Source organism: Aotus nancymaae, unplaced genomic scaffold (genome assembly GCF_030222135.1).
Source record: "Aotus nancymaae isolate 86718 unplaced genomic scaffold, 86718_ANA_hifiasm-v0.15.2.pri h1tg000014l, whole genome shotgun sequence".
Classification (NCBI taxonomy): domain Eukaryota; kingdom Metazoa; phylum Chordata; class Mammalia; order Primates; family Aotidae; genus Aotus; species Aotus nancymaae.
The window spans coordinates 22070040-22091854 of record NW_026988425.1 but is presented as its reverse complement, the minus strand read 5'-3'; the positions used below and the strand labels follow the sequence as shown (position 1 = coordinate 22091854).

General features: G+C 35.3%; 1 protein-coding gene across 6 annotated transcripts in view; it reads left to right on the top strand.

Moving 5' to 3' along the window:
* CDH12 (cadherin 12) overlaps nt 1-21815 on the top strand; it is a 1114509-nt gene that overhangs the window by 755755 nt on the left and 336939 nt on the right. The gene's annotated exons all lie outside the window — the stretch shown is intronic.

Below are 21815 nucleotides of genomic sequence, written 5' to 3'. Positions count from 1 at the left end.
ACACAGGGAACGTGTCATTTACCAGCCAAGGAAAGCATGAAGCTGCTGAAAGCTAGGAGACGTGTGCATCTGATTCTTCCTCATAGCCCTTAGGAATCAACCCTACCAACACCTTAATTTCACCAGAATGTGAGACAGTAAACTTCTGCTCTTAAAGACACCCAGTTTACGGTACTTTATTTTTATGGCAGCCTTAGCAAAGCTATACATTTCTCACTGAAAAACAGATAAAAATAATAGCAGACACCTAAAAATTAAAATTAAATACCCACTCTTATTAGATTGGTAAGAATCAAAAATTCTGAAGTGAAGAGGATTCCGGAGGGTTAAGGACTATGGGCTCTCATAGACTTTTGGTGGGATTGTAAATCACTGTGTCCTACTTGAATAATAATACGACATCAGCCAGTGTTTCAAATGCACACGTTCCTGAACAGATCGGGATAGATATCCTACTGTGAATTCTTACAAAAATACACTTTCCTTCCGGGATATCACTGCTAATAATGAAGCAAACAATTTTAAAAACAATGTTTCCCCCACCCCCCACACTCAGATCTCTCTCTCTTTTTTAATTCTTTTCTTTTTTCTCATTTAATCTGACTTAAAATGAAGTTTCCAAATACATACTTTCCAAATACATACTTAATTCCCAAAGACGGTGTAACACACAAAAATGGACATTTGGTGAACTTTGATCCAAAGACATTTCAGATGATACTAATTTTTAGGTAATCTAATTCAAATGTCTGCAAGGAAATTTGCAATAGCTATTTGAGAGCTAATTATTTTAAAAATATTTTCTAATACATTATAACTATAACACATAAATATTTGTTTTGCATGGTATTCCCAATATAATGTAGGTATGATATCTATTTACCTGCAAGGTTTCTGTTACTCTTTGATTAGCTACTCAATTTATGAAGCTGTAGGTTTTGCTATTAAATCTTCCCATAACATTCCACTGTGAGTTCACCTAAAGTGCGGCCTCCCCAGGGACTGTGGCTTTGTTTAGTTTCAGTGAATACAACCCTTACAAATGCATTATTGATTTTCCTTCCAAACCAGAATGATGCAAAGTGCAATAGAGTACCTTTACAAATTTATGTTTATTGCCAAAATGCTAACTTGAAAAGCAGATGTGACTTCCTTTACTTACATAGTGTCGTTATTTCATACGCTTTTCTGTCACTGATGTTGCATTTGGATAAATATTCACAACAAAATAATGTTAAATGAAATAAATGGAAAATAACTTTCTGAGATTAAATGAGCTGTGGAAGTACTGCGTTATTTTCACTGCCTTGGCTATATAACCTTCAATTCAGAATGAGTGACTTTGAAAGCCTAGAATTACACATATTTCTTGATGAGATGTATTAATCTGTAAAACAATATCGCTTCTGGATTTTATTTGCTGTTTAATAAGCTATAAATGGTTAGCTGCATAAGAAGTCATAAGGATTCTGCTTGGAGTAGAGAAGGAACACAATGCAGTTTATGAAATTAAAGGAGCTCAGCATCTGTCTAAGTCAATATTCATCTACGTGTTCACACCAGCAAATAGAGGGCAGTTTATCATTTGAGAAAATCTGTGTGGAAGAGCAGCTGAACAGGTACTAAGATCCTTTTTCTCTATCATTTGGATAGCTGCTTGTAAGAATGAAAGCTAACTGCATTGTGTCTTATGGTTCAATGTAAACATGTTTTTCACCTATTGTAAGAACATCACAACTCTTACAAGAGAAAGAGTCAGGGTGAAAGAAGAAAAATCATCATCATCATCATACATTTTAAAAATAGAAAAGTTGTTAGATTTGCTTCCATGAGACCAGATACATCAAGATCTAAGATTAGAAGTTGTCATGGTAGTATGGCTTTTGTTTTTCTTTCTCTGTCACCTATCTGCTGTCTCTAAGTGCTGAAAGTCAGAGCAGGGGCGTCTGCTGAAAAGCTGTGTTCATTAATCACAAGAGTGGGAAACGTACACGAGCCACACTGGGGATATTACTGCAGAGCCTCTAATGATATAGATGCATGTCTATTCCTCACTCTGGGATGTAGTGTTTCTTACAGTATGTTGAAGGGTAGCTAACCTGTCTTAGTTCATTTTGGGCATCTGATGAGGATCTTCTTGCTGCATCATCCCATGGCTGAACAGAAGGTGAAAAAGGGTAGGGAGGGAGAGAGAGCTGAACTTTTATAATGAATCTACTCTGGAGATAGCAGCATTAATACATTCATGACGATGGAGATCTCGTGGCCTAATCACTTTTTGTTCGGCCCCCCTCCTCCCAAAACTGTTACATTGAAGATTTCTTTCCTTTCTTTCTTTCTTTCTTTCCTTTCTTTTTCTTTCTTTTCTTTTTCTTTCTTTCTCTCTTTCTTTTTCTTTCGCTCTCTTTCTTTAACTCTTTCTCTCCCTTCCTTCCTTTCTTTCCTTCTTTCTTTCTTTCTTTCTTTCTTTCTTTCTTTCTTTCTTTCTTTCTTTCTTTCTTTCTTTTCTTTCTTTCTTTCTTTCTCCCTCTCTTTCTTTTTTTTGACAGAGTTTCACTCTTGTTGCACAGGCTGGAGTGCAATAGCACAATCTCAGCTCACTACAACCTCTGCCTCCCAGTTCAAGTGATTCTCCTGCCTCAGCCTCCCGAGTAGCTGGTATTATAGGTGCACACCACCAGGCCTGGCTAATTTTTGTATTTTTAGTAGAGACAAGGTATTACCATGTTGGTCAGGCTGGTCTTGAACTCCTGACCTCAGATGATGCACTGGCCTCAGCCTCCTAAAATGCTGGGATTATAAGTGTGAGCCACTGTGCCTTGCCTGGGGATTACTTTTTCAACAAATGCTTTTTGGCAGACGCATTCAAACCATTGCACTACTTTTTCAAAGCAACCAAGGGCCATTATTTGAAAGCCTGTATCTCAGTTACAAAGAATAATGCTGGCAAAGAATGGAGAAAGCTCTCTGGCCATCATAATGTCTTCACTCCAGTAGATTCCAACTTTTATTTTAAAACACCACATATATTTGGTAAAAAAAGAAAGAAAGAAAATTAAACAAACATAACAAAATATAGGGAAACTCTGACGCTGATATCCAATTATCAGTGACTTTGTAAATATACATTTTCACTGCACCTCTTTAAAGATACTGTTCAAAGAATCTTCAGATTTTAAGGATCGGTAATTTATGGCCCTATTCAAACCCAGTTCATGGCTGATTTTGTAAATACGGCACTATTGGAACACAGTCATACCCATTTGGTTACATATTGGTTATGATTTCTTGTCAGCTACAATGGCACAGTAGTTGCAACAGAGACCTTAAGCTCCACAAAGTCTGAAATACATACAATTTGGTCTTTCTCAGAAGTTTGCCAACACCTGGATTATAATATTAATAGAAATCTGCATCCCAGTATTCTCCTCTGCAGTTTACAAACTTCCTCACTTGAATCACATTTTCTTGGAAATAATATTTTCCTACTTCTTTTAATTTATAAAATTAAAAATAATGGAACAAGTGGTTTTCATATGCTCTGTGTTTTTTCACAGACTTTAATTTTTGAGTTTTCTTTTAATTTTCTTCATTTGTCTTCAATACTCCCTATTAAAATGGAAAATACTTCTATGCAGACCTGAAGCCTAAGATAAAACTGGCTATGGTCCACAGGAATTCTGGAAGCAATATACCTTCCATTTTCTGGGAAAGTGAAATAGTCATTGTTGCATTCTAAGTTGTCTGCTGAGACCCTGAGATAGATATATATATAGATAGATATATACCCAAATAGTAGGAGGTGACAAACAGGAAGGAAATACTATTAAGGAAAAGAGAAACATTTAGTAAGCAGCAAATATTCTCTAGTTGCATAACTCCAGGCAATACTGATCACACAAGACTCACAAGACATTTTTGTCCTTGGAATTTACCTCACATTATGGCATAAAGTAGAAGCCTTGATGTGTCTAATTACAAAGCTTCAAATGTGAATCCGAAAAACAATTCTCTCTATAAAATCTTACCAGTGTCACTGTAACTCTTTATTTGCTATATGCTGTACATTGCACACACACACACACACACACACACACACACACAGAGAGAGAGATTTTTATTTAGCTAACCCATTCTTCTTTAAATAATATATTTAGTTAAATTGTGAATTACTATATTACATTATTGATTTATTAAAATCACTCTGCATGTTGTGGTCCTCCTGATTTTTATATACCACGGGGGATATAAATGGGTTTTCTTATTTTGGAAACTACTCAATAATTTCACTTATTAAAATATGTTTTATTTAGAACTCATTCAACTGGATGGATTATACCCATTATTTACCAAGGTACCAGCTGTCCTATGAGAAATTTATTCTTGATCTCTTTTGCTGTATTATTTTACCATAGAGTATTATTTCCAAATTATAAAATGAAATCAAATTATAAAATCTCAATTAAAAATCTCAATTATAAAATTAAAATGTGTTATGCATCGAAATCACTATTTTTATTACAAAAAGCCAATTATTCCTTCTATGTAAAAATTTCAAAGTGTGATGCATAAAGAATATACAATTACATATATATATATATATATATCTCAGGGTCTCAGCAGACAACTTAGAATGCAACAATGACTATTTCACTTTCCCAGAAAATGGAAGGTATATTGCTTCCAGAATTCCTGTGGACCATAGCCAGTTTTATATATACCATAGCCATTATATATATACACATATATATACACACACACACACACACATATATATATATATAAAAAAAAGCAACAATTACTATATATATATATATATATATTTTTTTTTTCTTTTGAGTATTTTTGAGACAGAGTTTCTCTCTGTTGCCTGGCTGGAGTGCAGTGGCACAATCTCAGCTCACTGCAACCTGCTCTTCCCAGGTTTAAGTGATTCTCCTGCCTCAGCCTCCCGAGTAGCTGGGACTACACATGCACACCACCACTCCCAGATAATTTTTGTATTTTTAGTAAAGACGGGGTTTCACCATGTTGGCCAGGATAGTCTTGATCTCTTGACCTCAGGTGATCCACCCACCTTGGCATCCCAAAGTGCTGGGATTACAGGCGTGAGCCACTGCAGCTAGCCAAGACCCTGATCCTAAGAAAATTTTGAATGTAAAAGAAAGAAGGAGAAAAACAGTTTTGTTCTACAGTTTTGCAAAAAAATTATAAATGTTCCATAACAATACATGATAACATACAATACATACATACCTAGAGTACATGATCAGTCTTTTAAATATGGGAATAAAATATTCAAATAATTACATCAACCTCATTTTTAATATCTGCATGGTGAAAGCACAATGTTGATATGAAATTGTGTGAATTTTGTTCAATAATAGTGTCAGTGTCTAAAATTGTTCCTCGATAATATGAAGTGCTCCATAAATTTTTGCCTCCTGAAGAAATGAAAAAAGTTCTGAGCATTAATATAAGTAATTGTATATTCTTTATGCATCACACTTTCAAATTTTTACATAGAAGGAATAATTGGCTTTTTGTAATAAAAACAGTGATTTCGATGCATAATACATTTTGATTTTATAATTGAGATTTTTAATTGAGATTTTATAATTTGATTTCATTTTATAATTTGGAAATAATACTCTATGGTAAAATAATACAGCAAAAGAGATCAAGAATAAATTTCTCATAGGACAGCTGGTACCTTGGTAAATAATGGGTATAATCCATCCAGTTGAATGAGTTCTAAATAAAACATATTTTAATAAGTGAAATTATTGAGTAGTTTCCAAAATAAGAAAACCCATTTATATCCCCCGTGGTATATAAAAATCAGGAGGACCACAACATGCAGAGTGATTTTAATAAATCAATAATGTAATATAGTAATTCACAATTTAACTAAATATATTATTTAAAGAAGAATGGGTTAGCTAAATAAAAATCTCTGTGTGTGTGTGTGTGTGTGTGTGTGTGTGTGTGTGTAATGTACAGCATATAGCAAATAAAGAGTTACAGTGACACTGGTAAGATTTTATAGAGAGAATTGTTTTTCGGATTCACATTTGAAGCTTTGTAATTAGACACATCAAGGCTTCTACTTTATGCCATAATGTGGGGTAAATTCCAAGGACAAAAATGTCTTGTGAGTCTTGTGTGATCAGTATTGCCTGGAGTTATGCAACTAGAGAATATTTGCTGCTTACTAAATGTTTCTCTTTTCCTTAATAGTATTTCCTTCCTGTTTGTCACCTCCTACTATTTTTCTATTTGAAAAATTAAAATCCAACCTCTACACATAGTCCTCAATAAATCTCTCACTGTCCCTCAAATAAATTACAAGGAAAACTTCTCTGGTGTTTAATTTAAGGTTTAGAATCAGATAATGCATATGTTTTTAGAGACTAGTTAATAAGTACAATATTTTTTATCTGAAAAAGACACAATATTTTCTTGGTTTTTAGAAATTCACTTGATAGCTTTGTGGTTCCAATTGTTTGTGCATCTTGAAATCTATACTGATATGTCACTGGGCCATTGATGCTCGTTAACACACTCTCAAGTTCAAATCTGTCTCCTAAAATCTCCTTTCTTCTTTCTCCCCCTCTCCCACATGCTTACCACCCATCGGCCATGCCATCCCCTACTGTCATGATGGTCTCTGTCCTTATCTTGTCCCTTGATGTATTCCTCTGGGACATGAAATGCACTTTGTGCTAAACTCAGCTTCAATTTCATCCTAGATTTAGTCCCTCTGGAGTTCTGGTGAATAAAGCTACTAATGCCATTATGTATTGCCATCATTCAAATATCTGTGGTTCTCTGTAAAGAGCAGCATAGTATCTATTTCTGCAACCCAAGGGCTCTTCTTCCTTGTAGTCAGATTCCTACGGGTCACCTCTAAAGGTGGTTCCAAGGCTTAGTCTAGAAAATAAGTCAAAGCATGGCTTCAGACTCCTGTTTCACTCATGTTGACTCCCATCTGGAATGTTTAAAGGAGTGCACTGCCTTTGTGTGCTGGGAAAAGTCACGTGTGTAACAGTTTGCCTCTTGATTTCCCTCTGCAGCACAGATAAAGCAAATGTGGGCTATCTCCAACCCAGATGGTTTCTGTAAAACTTTAGAGGACTGCTATGATGCCCAGGTGGTCATGGTGAAGCAGTGAGGCACTAGCAGATGAAAATCAGTGGGCCTACTCTCAAATATGAGCCCTAGGTTAGTATTGAGGTAGACTCTGATCAACATGATGTGAAATATATTAACATGAATTGAGGCCTTGTTTAATTTGCTCCAAGAAGCAAAGACGATTCCAGGTCCACTAATTACAGCCCAAAATCTTGAGTCTGAAGTCTATCATGTAGTCATTTCTTTAACAACTTTATCATGATATAACTTCCATATCACACAATTCACCTATTTAAAGTATGGAATTCAATATTTATTAGTATATTCACATAGTGTTGCAACCATCACCACGATAAGATTTTAGAACATTTTTGCTCCCCCAAGAAGAAACCCCAAACCCATCAGCAACCATTCTCCAGGTCATACCTGAAATATAATCCCTAAGCAGCAATTAATTTCCCCTCTGTATCTATTCTGAAAACTTCATATAAATAAAATTCATACAATGTGTAATCTTTTGTAACTGACTTCTTTCATTTAGCATAATGTTTCAAAATTTCATGCATACTGTAGCATGTATGAGGACTTTTTATTGCCAAATAATAATGAATTTCATGGTGTTACATAAATGAGCTAAATGTAGACTTTTTATATGGGCCCTTAGTTTATTTCTTCACTGCACGTTGAGACCCATGAGCTTCAGACTCCACCAGAGTCAGACTCAAATTTTTGTACATTCAATTACTTTAAAATACCCCAAACCAGTAGCCATTTAGAGAGTGTCTGATTTACTTAGCCTTCAAAAGCTCACCCACATCTATTAGTAATAGATAAGCTAGAGCCGTGTGGTTATGAAACCGAAGCTGCAACAAAGGGAGCTCTCTGACACAGAGACACCTGACCGTGTTGGTTAATGACATCATTTGTGTAAACCACCTCTCTGAACCCCCATCCTCTGGATCATAGCCCTTATTATCAGTCTCTAGATAGTCTCATGTGGCTGTGTAAGCACCACCCACTAAAGCTTGTTGTGTGTGAACTGCTTCTCACAGTTACATCATTTTCCTTAATCAGTCCCCAAATCCCTTGAACACCCTACATATGAATATATCAGATTCTGTTCAGCAAATAATCCCATTGGTTTTTATGTAGTTTGTTTCCACTGTTTGGCTATCATTAATAATGCTGCTGGGAGGTACTGTGTGTGGGTTTCTGTGCAGATGAGTCTTTTCAATTATCCTAGGTAGACACCTGAGTGAAATTGCCAGATCATCTCATAACTCTTTATTTAACATGTTGAGGAACTACCAAAATAATATCCAAAAAAGCTCCACCATTTTACATCTTACCAGCAATGTATGCAGGGGCTGCTTTTTCACATCCTCCTTCAACACTTGTTACTGTCATTTTATGATAGCCATCTCCCCTGGGGTTTTCATTTGCATTTTTCTAGTGACTAATGGTGTTGACCATCCTTTCATGGGCTTATTGTCCATGTGTGTATCTGATTTAGAGAAATGTCTATTCAAAGCCTTCTCAGGTTTATTGATTGTGTTATCTTTCCATTATTGAATAATAAATGGTCTTTGTATATTTGAGATACAAGTCTCTTGTCAGTGTATAATTTGAACATACTTTTTTGCATTCTATAGGTTATCTTTTTACTTCCATATTGGTGTTCTTTGAAGCAAGAAATTGCTAATTTTCCTAAAGTCCAGCTTAACTTTATTTTGTCAACTTGTGCTTTTGGAGTCACATATTATTTTAACAGATGGCATTGCCTATTCTATGATTTTGTGTAAGAATCTTACAGTATTAACTCTTAAATAAGGTCTATAAGCCACCCTGAGTGAATTTTTGTATATGGTGGCAGTGGAAGTAAAGGATTAAAGTCATCATTTTCATGTGGATATCCAATTTCCCCAGGATCATTTACTGAGAAAATAGAGATCCTAAAATACACTTATTTTTAGGCAACTGATTTTCTACAGGCAGTATTAGATTACAATGGTCCTGGGGCAATTGGTGTGCCAGAACTGTGTTGAGAATTCTTACATTTATATTCATAAGGGATATCAGTCTTCAGGATGGGGGTGTGTGTGTGTGCGCCTGTGTGTTTATCTTGCCAAGTGTTGGTTGGATTTTAATATTGGAATATTAAAGGCTCATAGAATACATCAAGATATCTTCCTTCCACTTTTTATTTTTTTAGTTTTTGGAGGTTTCATATTAATTATTCTTGAAATGTTTGGTAGAATTGGATACTCACGTGAAAAAGATGAATTAAATCCTCCATTGCCTCCATATGCAAAAATTCACTCAGGATGGAGCCATTTATTTTAAGATCTCTATTCCATTCTATGACCTCTAGGTGTAGACTTATGCCAGTACCACATTGCCGTGATTATTGCAGTGGTGTTTTAAGCTCCAAAAGCAGAAAGTTTGAGCTCTCCAAATTATTTACTTTTCTTGTATAATATTGTTTTTAATATTCTGCTGGGTGCCTTTCATTTCTACATGCATTTTAGAATGAACATTTCAATTGCCGTAATATTGCAGCTTGAATTTTGATAAGAATTGCATAAGGATCAATTTTATTAACTTTCCAATCTATGAACATTTTATGCCCTCTCGTATACAAAGACATTCTTTAATTTCTTGCAACAATAGTTTGTGGTTTTCAGCATACACATTTCACTTCTTTTGTTAGATTTTGACCTAAATATTTTATGTTTCAGATGCTATTGTAAGTGGAAGTATTTTCTTAATTCAATTTTCAGAATGCCATTTTCATTGCAGAGAAATACAGTTGATTTCTGTATATAGACCTTGTATGCTGCCAGGCCTCTGACACTCTCTCTCTCTCTCTCTCTCTCTCTCTCTCTCACACACACACACACACACACACACACCCCTTAAACTATATGTATATACTTTAAAATATTTACTAAACTATATATATGCTTTAGGATATTAAATATGAAAGATCATGTCATCGGCAAGTTTAGATAAATTTTTTTCTACCTATCTAGTCAGGTAAATTTTCCCTCTTTTCTTGTCTAATTTGCCAATAAAACCTCCATTAAAATGTTGTAAAGACATGGGGATAGCGTACATACCTTTTTTGTTTGTGTTCTTGGAGAGAAAACATGCAGTCTGTTACCATTACCATAATATTAACCGTGGAGACTTGTTAGATTATCTTTATCAGGTTTCAGGTTTTTCCTTTTCTTCCTACTTGGTTGGTTGTTTTTATAAATAAAACATATTGAATATTGTCAAATACATTTTCTAGATCATTGACATGATCCTGTGTTTGTTTTGTTTCTTTATTCTGTTGACATGGGTATTATACTAATTAATTATTAGAAATTTAACCAGCATTGCAGTAATGAGATAAATCCCATTTGGTCACAGTGCATTCTATTTTGTATGTTTCTGGATTTGGTGTGCCAGAACTGTGTTGAGAGTCTTTACATTTATATTCATAATGAATATTGGTCTTCAGGAGGAGTGTGTGTGTGTGTGTGTGTGTGTGTGTGTGTGTCTGTGTGTCTTTGGGTTTACCTTGTCAAGTGTTGATTGGATTTTGGTATTATAATATTAAAGGTCTCGTAGAATAAGTCAGGATATATTACCTCAACTTATTTTTTTTTTGAGTTTTTGGAGGTTTTATATTAATTATTATTGAAATGTTAAGTAGAATGAAACAGTGGAGACATCTTGTTCTGAAATTTTCTTTGTGGGAAGTTTTTGAAATTGCTAATTTGATCTCTTTATGTGTTACGGGACTAATCAGAGCTTCTAAATCTTTGAGGCAATATTATTAATTTTTGTCTTTCTAGAAATGTGTCAATTTCATCAACGTTGTTTAATTTGTTGGCATAAGTTGTTCATAGTATTTGTTATAGTATGTTTTTTAATTGTTAGAAGTTGATAGTGATGTTTCTTCTTTACTGATTTTAGTAATTTGACTCCTTTTTTGTAGTAAGTATAACATTGAGGAATGCTTTCAAAGGAACAATTGGGTGTGCTAATTTTATCTATTGTTTTCTATTCTTTACATCATTAATTTCCTCTTTAGTCTTTATCTTTACTCTTCTGATTGCTTTGAGTTTAGTTTGCTCTTCTTTTTTTCTTGTTTCTTAATGGGGTAAATTATTGATTTGAGATTTTTTAAAAATGTAGACACAGCTATAAATCCTCCTATGTGCACTGCTTTGTCATATACATTTGTATGTTATATTCTAATTTTAATTAGTCTCAAAATAGTTTTTCCTATACTTTATTCTTTAAATAATTGGTTATTTAAGACTACATTGTTTGGCTTTTTTCACCTTTTAATTTCCCCAGTGACAAAAATTCTCTTTTTCTTCCGTAGTTCCCAAATGTACCAAAATTTTCTTCTATAGTTTATTTCTAATTTTATTACATTTTAGTTGGAGAAGGAATGTTGTAAAATTTTAATCTTGGTTGTTTCTTCTCCCAGACAAAATCTAATGTTGAGATCCTCTAGTAATTTTTTTTCATTTCTGTTATTGTATTTCTCATCTCTATAATTGTTATGTGGCTTTTAAAAAATAAATTCTCTTTTTAGTAACATTTTCTATTTGATGAGATATTATTAACTACCTTCCTTCCTTTAATTCTTTATGCATGGTTGTATTTAGTTCTTTCGAGATGTTTATAATGCTACTTTGACATCTTTGCTTGCCAAGTCCACTATCTGGACTCCTTCAAAGACTAGTTTCTCTGATTTCCCATCCCCTGCCAGTGTGAGGATCCCATTTTTCTATTTCTTTGCATGTCTTGAAATTGTGAAAAATTGACTTTACAAATAATATATTTAACAGTTCTAGTTACTGAACCCACTAGGATGTCCCTTTCCTGGGGGTGCTGGTTGTTTGCTTGGCCATTTATCTGTTTAGTGAATTGGATGAACTCAATTTAGCAAAATCTATTACTCCCACAGTTTGTAGCCTCTGCCTCCTCAGATTTTTTTCTCTGTTTTCTATCTTTAATCATGGCCACATATGACATTGTCCACATGTCAGTGTAAACAGCCTGCTGGTCAATGACTGTTCTTAAGCCCCCTTAACCGGTTAGATTTTCACTTTGTGCTGATGTATATCTGTGCGACTTGAAGGCTGCTACCAACGACCAGAAAGTTCAGCAAGGTGCTGGCACCAGCAAGGTTCCAGCTCCGATCACTCCTGAGAGTGCATAGGCTTGCAGATGAGTATAATTTTTAAGGTGGTTTCCTAGGAGCTGCCTCTGAGTCAGAGTAGCATGTTGTTCAGTCAGTATTTGGTATGAAGTTACATTTAAGCCCTTCATACAGATGAGGCTCCTGCCACATCGAAAGGTCTATGTGTATCTTCGTGGACACTTTCACATCTGCCTCATGCCATGCAGTGATTGCTAGTGAGAAAGTAAAGCTTATTGTGTACTAATTACCTTCCCAATCCCCAGAGTTGATCATGGTCTCACGAGAGCTCTTCTTGATTGTCCCTTTGCTTATATCACAGAGCCACCAACTTCCTCATAATTGCTACCTGCCAGATTCTTACTACTTTCAGCATTAGACAAGGAGTTTACACTCTGTCCAAACAAAGTATGCCCCTGAGACAAAGCTGTAGAGCCCTTTGTCCTTTTGGCCTCTGTTCCCCCTGAGAAGAATGCCTATACCAATGCAACAAAACTGGGAGTTGGGACCCTCATACCCTCTCGTGATATCCTCTCTCTTTATGGGGACAGTGGTGGTGGTGGCGGGGGGTGATGACAGGGACTGCAGTCCTTGGTCTTTTCAGTTATCCCTACAAATGTGAGCTTCCGCCCTATAAGAGATCTAAAGCAAGGAGAGGAGGTCTCAATATGCTTGACTTGGTGGGTCTGAAACGGAGCTTTTACTTTATGAGTGGGCCTGGGGAAAAGGAATTCTGGTTCTGTCCTCCACACCTACTAGAAATAGTGTTTCTGCAACTCAGGACTGGCAAGAAGGATGAGAAACACAGCTGGCCATGAGTGTTATTTTGTTTGCTGAATACACTTAAGACAATTTCTAGAGACGTTAAATGATAATTATTAAATAATTTTCTCAGTAAATTTGCTGTTTTGCTGCGTAGAATGTCACCATAACTCCTTACTCTGCCATTCCAGAAGCATGACATCCTACTTTTAAATCTCACTCTCAGAATGTACCTATCATCCTTTCTTTATTCAGTCCTCAGTAACTACATAAAATCAGGAATTCAGGAAGATCACGCAGGAGTATGATAGAGTATAAGTGCCTTCGGACAATTTTGATGTATTTCTACATCTGGAATTTTCTCCAAGTTTACTCCAAGCTGATTTTCTGAGCAGCTTGCCATCAATCTCCAGTGGGTGGCTTCCTGGAAACTTTCTTCAATCTATCCCTGCTGCAGCATTTTCCTTTATTTTGTTGATACAGAATTTGAACACAATTTTAAAATTCAAAGTATTTTCCATCATGGACATACTTCTTCCACACATTGTGAAATAATCAAAATGAAGATACTATGCCTTTCAGGATCTCCTTGAATTTGTCTCAATACTGAAGATTTCCATATATTACAAAGCAATATCTAAATTTGACTTAAGTTCTTTTTTCCCATTCTTTTTTTTTTTCTTTTGAGACAGAGTCTCACTCTGTCACCCAGGCTGGAGTGCAGTGGCGAGATCTTGGCTCACTGCAACCTCCACTTCCTGGGTTCAGGCAATTCTCCTGCCTCAGCCTCCCAAGTAGCTGGGACTACAGGTATGTGCCATCACCCCCAGCTAATGTTTCTATCTTTAGTAGAGATGGGGTTTCACCATGTTGGCTAGGCTGGTCTCAACCTCCTGACCTCAAGTAATCTGCTTGCTTCAGCTTCCAAAGTGTTGGGATTATAAATGTGAGCCACCATGCCCTGTCTTCCCCTCCAATCCATTCTTTGCACATTACTTCTTGTAAATTTGTTCAGTGTCTGGCAGAAAGCAGATTGTACCTCATTTTAGCCACAACCAAGTCCCAGTTTCCCCTATTCTGCACATCTTATATTAGGATGGTACACTTCTAACAGGTGAATAATCAATATTAATACATTGTTATTACCTAAAGTTCATATTTTCTTCAGATTTCCATAATTATTACCTGATTATTTTTCTATTCCAGGATACCCTCCACTGCATTTAGTTGTCATGTCTGCTTAGGCTCCTCTTGGCTTTGACAGTTTCTCAGATTTTTTTTTATTTTCAACAACATTTTAAGAAGTACTGGTGAGGCATTTTATAGGATGTCTCTCAATTGAGACTTGTCTTGTGATTAGAATGGTGTTATGGATTTTGGGGAGAAAGGCCACAGAGGTAAATTACCAATTTCAGAATATATTGTCAGGGGTTTTCACACAATGCAGTTAAAATCGCACCACAAAAATTAAAGATGTGATGGAATTGCTTTTCTCCTTAAAGAGAGAGATTCTGTCCCTTGCCATAAAGTACTGGAAAGATGTCCCATGTTGAGTTTCTTGGTTTTTTTTTTTTTTTCTTGGCTTATAGGAGATACCAGCAGCAGCCATTTTCATTTCAGTTAAAATTCAAATGGCACATTTTGGCTTCCTAACATACTTGTGAAGTAGAGGTTAGAATCTGGACAAGACAGAGAGGCAGGATTAATGAACCCCATAAACTAAGACCATTGAGTAATCATCCCCTACAGGCACCTCTGTTTTACTCAGAAGAATTAGCAGAGATTGGTTTACCATGTCTGCTTCTCAGCAGGCAGTTTATAAAACAGAAGAGTGAGTGTTAAGGGTTTGCTACACCGAAGAGAGGGTCATAATTCCTTTTGGGATGGATTTAATACAACCAAAAAAGCTGTATTAGGGAGGTATGCTCATCCCCAAGGCTTTGCAAAAGTACCTTGTTTTTCTGAAGAAAGCTTAAAATTTGCCTAATAATGCCTGTTGAAACCTTCAAATAATTTTCCTAGGAGTCATATCCTTAAACTATCAGATTTGCTTGAAATCTTTAAACGTTTATTCATTATAACACATTTCATACAATAGGAAGCAGAAAGCTTAATTTATGAAGTTAAGTCAAATAAAATAATGTTTTCAAGGTGAAGAATAACATGAAAAAATATAACATATATTTTTGACATTTTAATCATTTTTGGATTATATAAGTTGTGGTGCCATTGTTTTTTTAATAATAGGGAAAATAAAGCCTTTCCTTATATTGCTTAATGTGGATCACTTTGACTACTATTTCAAATTAAAAAGCCATTTATTCCAAGAGGAGGTGGGGGAGTTGTATTATTTTCCTTTTAAATTTTAAGAAGTACCGTTGAAAAATTACTCCATAGAATATTAATTTAAAATAGACCACAAGCATAGTCACCATTAAAGAATTATCCAATATGCCGTTAGTATGAGAATGCTACCCATAATAGAGAACCCCTTTTAATAATTAATACATCTTTCAGCTTAATAAGTTGTCCCTGACAAAGAGAACCCTTTCAATGTAATTTATATTGAATATATATCCCCCTTTTCAGGAGTTATTCTTAAAAGCAAACATACCCCAATTGAATAAATAACTAGGGAAACCACAATCTTTGTATATCTTTTAGCTTTGGAGACATACTTAAAGGAAGTGTTACTGTCAGTGAATATTTCACAAATAAACATCTACTGCTTGGTATATGACCAATTTTTAAAAATATATCCCTTCTGTTAAAAGGGATGCTGGACTCCAGAGAGTCATTATCAGGGTTAAGAAGTCTTTGTAAAGCCACTCTGGCTCTACAAAAGATTAGGAAGCACAGACAAATATAAATTTTTTAACACTATGCCTGAAATCTGGTATAGGGAATAAAACATACCTCTGGTGATGTCTTTTGTAGCAAATCTGTCTTCCTTAAGGTTCGTATATTTCCATAGGGTGCTGACCCCTCAGCATAGCTTTCTACCCTTGCTTTTATAACAACACCATTGGTGCTGGAGCAAGTATACCCAGGTTGATGGCTCGATATAGTTTTTCCTTGTAATTTAGCCTGTGTTTCATGCCTGGGGGAGTTGTTTCCCTTTCACTTAAGAACTGGAGTCCTTCAATCTCCTTGCATTATTTTTGTTGTGATATAGAACTTTAAAAGCTCCCTGGCTGACAACCGTGGCCAGAGTCTGGGATCTGCTGGGAGCAGCATCATGTACTGAAAATAATATTGGTTCATCTGTTCACTAAAGGACTGCAGTGTTATAGAGACTCGAAATCGATTTTAGGATTATAAAACAATGGCAATAGTTAGGAAATGCACTCTCACACATGTTCTCACTGAATGATGAGATTTAAAAAATATGTACTTAGTCATATATATATATATATATATATGTGTTCTTCTACATATATATATATATGTTCTTCTACAAATAGAAGAACATTGTTGATTGTGTCCCCACAGTTCAAATGCTACTTAACAGATAGTTACTTAGCGCAAAACTATGCTGTGACTTCAATTAAAATGATACTTTAGATCTATCTTGTTCCAAAGACAATATTTTTATTAATCTATTAAGTAATTTATTTATTTTTAATAATATCAATGTTAGAAGCAATCCTCAAATTTAGAGTTGTTAAGTAGGTCAAACAGGCTCCCATCACATGTATGGGACCCCAGGACTACATTCACAGCTCAAGCTCTCCAGGAAGAGCTGCCTAGAACAGTAGGAAACTCTCTTATCCTCTTTTCTGTACAACAACTACTTCTGGATTTTTTTGTTTGTATGTTTTTTGGTTTTTTGTTTGTTTGTTTGTTTTGAGACAGAGTTTCCCTCTTGCCCAGGATGGAGTGCAGTGACGTGATCTCAGCTTACTGCAACCTCTGCCTCCCGGATTGAAGCAATTCTCCTGCCTCAGCCTCCTGAGTAGCTGGGATTACAGACATCAGCCACCACACCTGGCTAATTTTTTGTACTTTTAGTAGAGATGAGATTTCATTAGGTTCGTCAGGCTGGTCTCCATCTCCTGACCTCAGGTGATCTGCCTGTCTCAGTCTCCCAAAGTGCTGGGATTACAGGCGTGAGCCACCATGCCCAGTCAACAGCTACTTCTTAACATTCAACTTGGTGACCTGTTTAGTACCTTGCTAGGCTGTTGGAGCACTTTCTGAGCTTCTGACCACTATCCAATTCTATTGGAATACTGACCCTGTCTATTAATTCCTGCCCCTGCCTAGAATTATGTCCTTCCCAGATCCTTGTAGGTGGAAAGCTGGGAGTCTTGGATTACCTGACTTCAAAGGAACTATATTGACCTGATAGCTTACATCTCCTAATTTTCAAAAGAGCTAAATGAGTCTGAAAGCTTAAGCTGCCCAGTATTGAAATACCCACTTAGCTTGGGAAAAATAACTTGAAACTCAAGTTTGCAAGCTCTTATTCCTTGTTTTACTAGGATTGGAAACCCCTGAGTTTTCTGTGTATTATACATGTATTAACAGAGGAGCAGCACAGTAGAAGATCCAAGAGTATTAGCTCTGTGGTCAGTCTGCCCAGATTCAAGCCTACCTGCTATGTACTAACATGTAGATCATGGCCAAGTCATTTAACATCTCTGTTCCTCCATTTCTTCTGTCAGATGGGTGTAATCATACCACCTCCTTCACAGGGCTGTTATATAGGCAGAGAACATACAACACCATGTGGAACATTGTAAGTTTTCAATAAAGGTTAGCTTTCATCATTGAATGAACTACTCATTCAAACTTAACAAAGATATACTTGGTGCCTACCATATGCCAGGTAATAGTGTAGACCCCAGAAACAGAATGGCTAATAAAACAGGAACCATTGCTCCTCTCTAGTTTCTCTTCACACCACCACTCCACCCAGAAAAGAGTAAACAAATAATCACATGAGTACACTTCTAATATAAATTACTGTTATGAGTATTAATTAAAGCTAAGGAGTTTGGACTCAAGAAAGGAAGAGAATGGGAAGAATTGAGCATGCAGGGGTCGATTATTCAGGCCTTGGTAAATTCATGAATGTCGTATTAAAGTTCTGGATTTTAATATGTGCAAGGAGAAAGTTTTATGTTTTTAATTACAGGTATTTCTGCTACAGAGTGATAGGCGAGTTTTTTTAAAAGCTTTGCATTCTGCAAAATTCATATGAAAATAACAGGGGCTCATAGAATAAAAAGATATGTGCAGATCCCCAAAACCTATGCAATCACCATTAAGAATCACCATCCTAATAAAAATACCAGAAAAAATAAACTATTGCTAAATAAATACCTAGTAAATATAAAATTTGTCTTATAAAAAGAAGGTAATTTGATAACATGGATACAAATAAAGTTCAGCCTACTCTGAGAGAAAAATGCACAAAAATCTGGAAAAAACACAGCACAGTATGATCGAATTTGTGACCAACAGGAGCCAAAGTAAGAACAGAATGTGGGCCTGAGGGAAATGGGCATCGTATTCTACATTGCATGCCTCTGTGGCTCCAGTTAACTTCAGCTTTATTACCATATTTTGCATTTAGCTGTTGTTGTTTCCTGGTGCAAACTGTTGATGCGTTGGTGAATTGGCTTATGAAAAAACCGACAGTAGTCACCCCTTATCCTGCGTCATTTTCCATGTTTCAGTAACCGGTGATCAACTGCAGTCCAAAAATATTAACTAGAAACTTAAAAAAAAAAAAAACAATTCATAAGTTTTAAGCAGTGCACCATTCAGAGTAGCATGATGACATTTTGCAGCATACACTTCTGTCCCACCTGGGATGTGTACCATCTTTTCCTGGAGCGGATTCATGCAGTAGACACTCTCTAGCCACGAGTCACTTAGCCTTCTTGGTTAGCAGATTGGCTGTCACAGTATCGAGTGCTTATGTTCAAGAAAGCCTTACTTCATCGTGGCTCCGAAGTGCAAGAATAGTGATGCTGGCAATTTGGATATGACAAAAGAAGCCATAAAGTGTGTCCTTTATGTGAAAAGGTGAAAGTTCTCTACTTAATAAGGAAAGAAAATAAATCATATGCTGAGGTTGCTAGGGTAAGAATAAATCTCTCCCTGAAATTGTGAAGAATGAAAAAGAAATCCCTTCTAGTTTTGCTGTGCCAGCTCCCAAACTGCAAAAGTTACAGCCCCAGTACGTGATATGTGCTTCGTTCAGATAGAAAAAGTATAAAATTTGTGGGTGGAGGACATAAACAGAAATATGTTCTGATTGATGGATAACAGCTTTGGTACTATCCTTAATTTCAGGCATCTCCTGGGGGTTTTGGAACAAATCCTTCACAAATAAGTGGGGACTACTGCACTTTGTATGTTAAATTCACATTTCTCTCTACTTGCCAATCACTTGTTCACTAACTTCCCTACACTATAGACACATATCCTAGCACAACCGACAGATGGAGAATGATGTGGGTGAATGAAAATTTCTAAATGATTACTCTAGTAGGGGGCCACAAGTCAGATTTTAGACACCTTTGACTTCTAAGGGAGAAGGAGAATTTGAACCAGACTGAGGGCAATGATGATTAATGTAGTCACATGTCCAACCTAAAAATTCTCTGATATACAATAAAAAGACACTTGTGTTGAGAGATGACCTTAGATGTCAGAGTTCTCTAAAATCTGAGTGTTAATATCTCACATCCTGAAAATAGTGAAAGAAATTTTAATAGAGCAGGAAGGCAGAAATGCAACCTAATGACATATTCTAATAGATTTGGAAAGTCAGAGTTTCTGTCACCCATTTTTCTTTTTATGTTTATCTCCCAAGCTGAACTGATATGCTTGGAATAGGATTGATATGAGTATGGGATGAAACATGGAAGAAACAAAAAAATCAAGAAAGTAAAACACCTTGGAGGTTAATCCCTGCTATTTAAACTTAAAAACAAATGAGAAAGCAATACATTATCATGCTTACACATTATTGAAATAGATGCAAAAATTCTCTGACTTTCTAATGTATTTTTACCCCAACCTGATGCAGTTCATGTTAGATATTTGACTTTGAATGTTAAGAATAAATTGCTTAAATGGAAATCACAGTTTGTGATTTAAACTGTATTGTCTAAGTCAATGCTGTCCAATAGAAAATAATTCAAAATGTAAATGTGAGTTGCATATCAAATTTTAATTTTCTAGTAAGCAAATAAAAAATTAGAAGGAAATAAGCAAAATTAATTTTCATAATGTATATTTACTGATTTTAATATATCTAAAGTATCACCATGTCAAGTAATAAAAAAAAAGAGATTATAATTTCTTGTTTTTTTGTACTATCTTTGAAATTCAACTTATAATTTAAAAGTAGAGCACATCATGATCCCAAATTGCCAAATTTCAAGTAAAGAGGCATATATGACTAGTGGTTTCCATATTGGACATTGCAGATCTAAATGTTTTATAAACATTTTGTCAGAATGAAAAGATGCAAAAAATATGGACTACTTATATTTTTATCAATATCTAACAGTTACAGTTACATTCGTATAAAAAAGAAAAAAATTATACCCAATTTTATTATTATAATTTTTTTAGGTTTGCCCTATAAAATACTTTCAGAGTATAACTTTTGGACACTCCTCATCTCACATCTTATCTCAAGTATGGTGAATTACTACTTCCATGTTTGATGTTTAAATTTCAATATTTATGAAGACCTCATTAAACATTTTTATTACATTACAAATAAGTGAATATGCATTGATCTGGACTGAAGCTGACTAGTTGAAAAAATGCCATGTTTTATAGGCATTTAATTAAACATGCATTGATTTTTATTATAGTTCTCTTGTTTTGGAAGCATTACGTATATTTTCTGGCTTCCGACATTTTTGGCCCTTAGAAACATTACAGGCTCGAAGCACTGTGCCTCTAGTGCCAAATGCCCAAAACCACCCTGGTTCTAGAGGCATAGTTCAACATGCCTGCTTAAAAATTATAGGAATGCTTTTATTCTTCTAGCCCTCAGTGCAATTATCACCTACAACAGGCTTTTGCTAACTTGGGTATTACCTTCAGGATATTCTTGTTTGCTTTTTTTTCCCCCCATTGGCATAATTTGCCTCAGTTACTTATTTGACTGTTTATTTTCTGTTTGTGATTTTAGAGAGGCAAAGATGTGTCTGTTTTCTTATCTACTACATAATTAAAGACGGTGCATTATGGACACTCAATGAATTTTAGATAAGTGAATTTAAAAATGCTTGTTAAAAGGAACAGCTCAAAGCTGATTTTACCTAAATGCAGAGTAAAAGTTGTCTATCTGGTAGGAATCCAGGTTTTCTCTGAGTCGCAGCCCATCTATAAAGTTATTCTCACATTGTCAGTGTTTCTGCTATATCCAGGCTATAAAAGCTTTTTTTGAAAAAACTTAAATTTATAAAGACTTATAACATTGTATCCATCATTTACATTTTAGTAAGATCATTCACTTTTACATTTAATAATTTAACTTGCTCTTTTCTAGATGGTCTGTATCTTTTAATTCTCTAACTTCAGGGACTTTTTGCTTTTTAAAAATTGTGTTTTCTTTATTTTCTATATTGTGGTTCTTAATTTTGGCATATTTTGCTCCCTCAGGGGATATGTGGCAATGTCTGGAGATACTTTTTTCTAGTCACAAATCAGGTATGGGCAGGGGTGCTATTGTCAT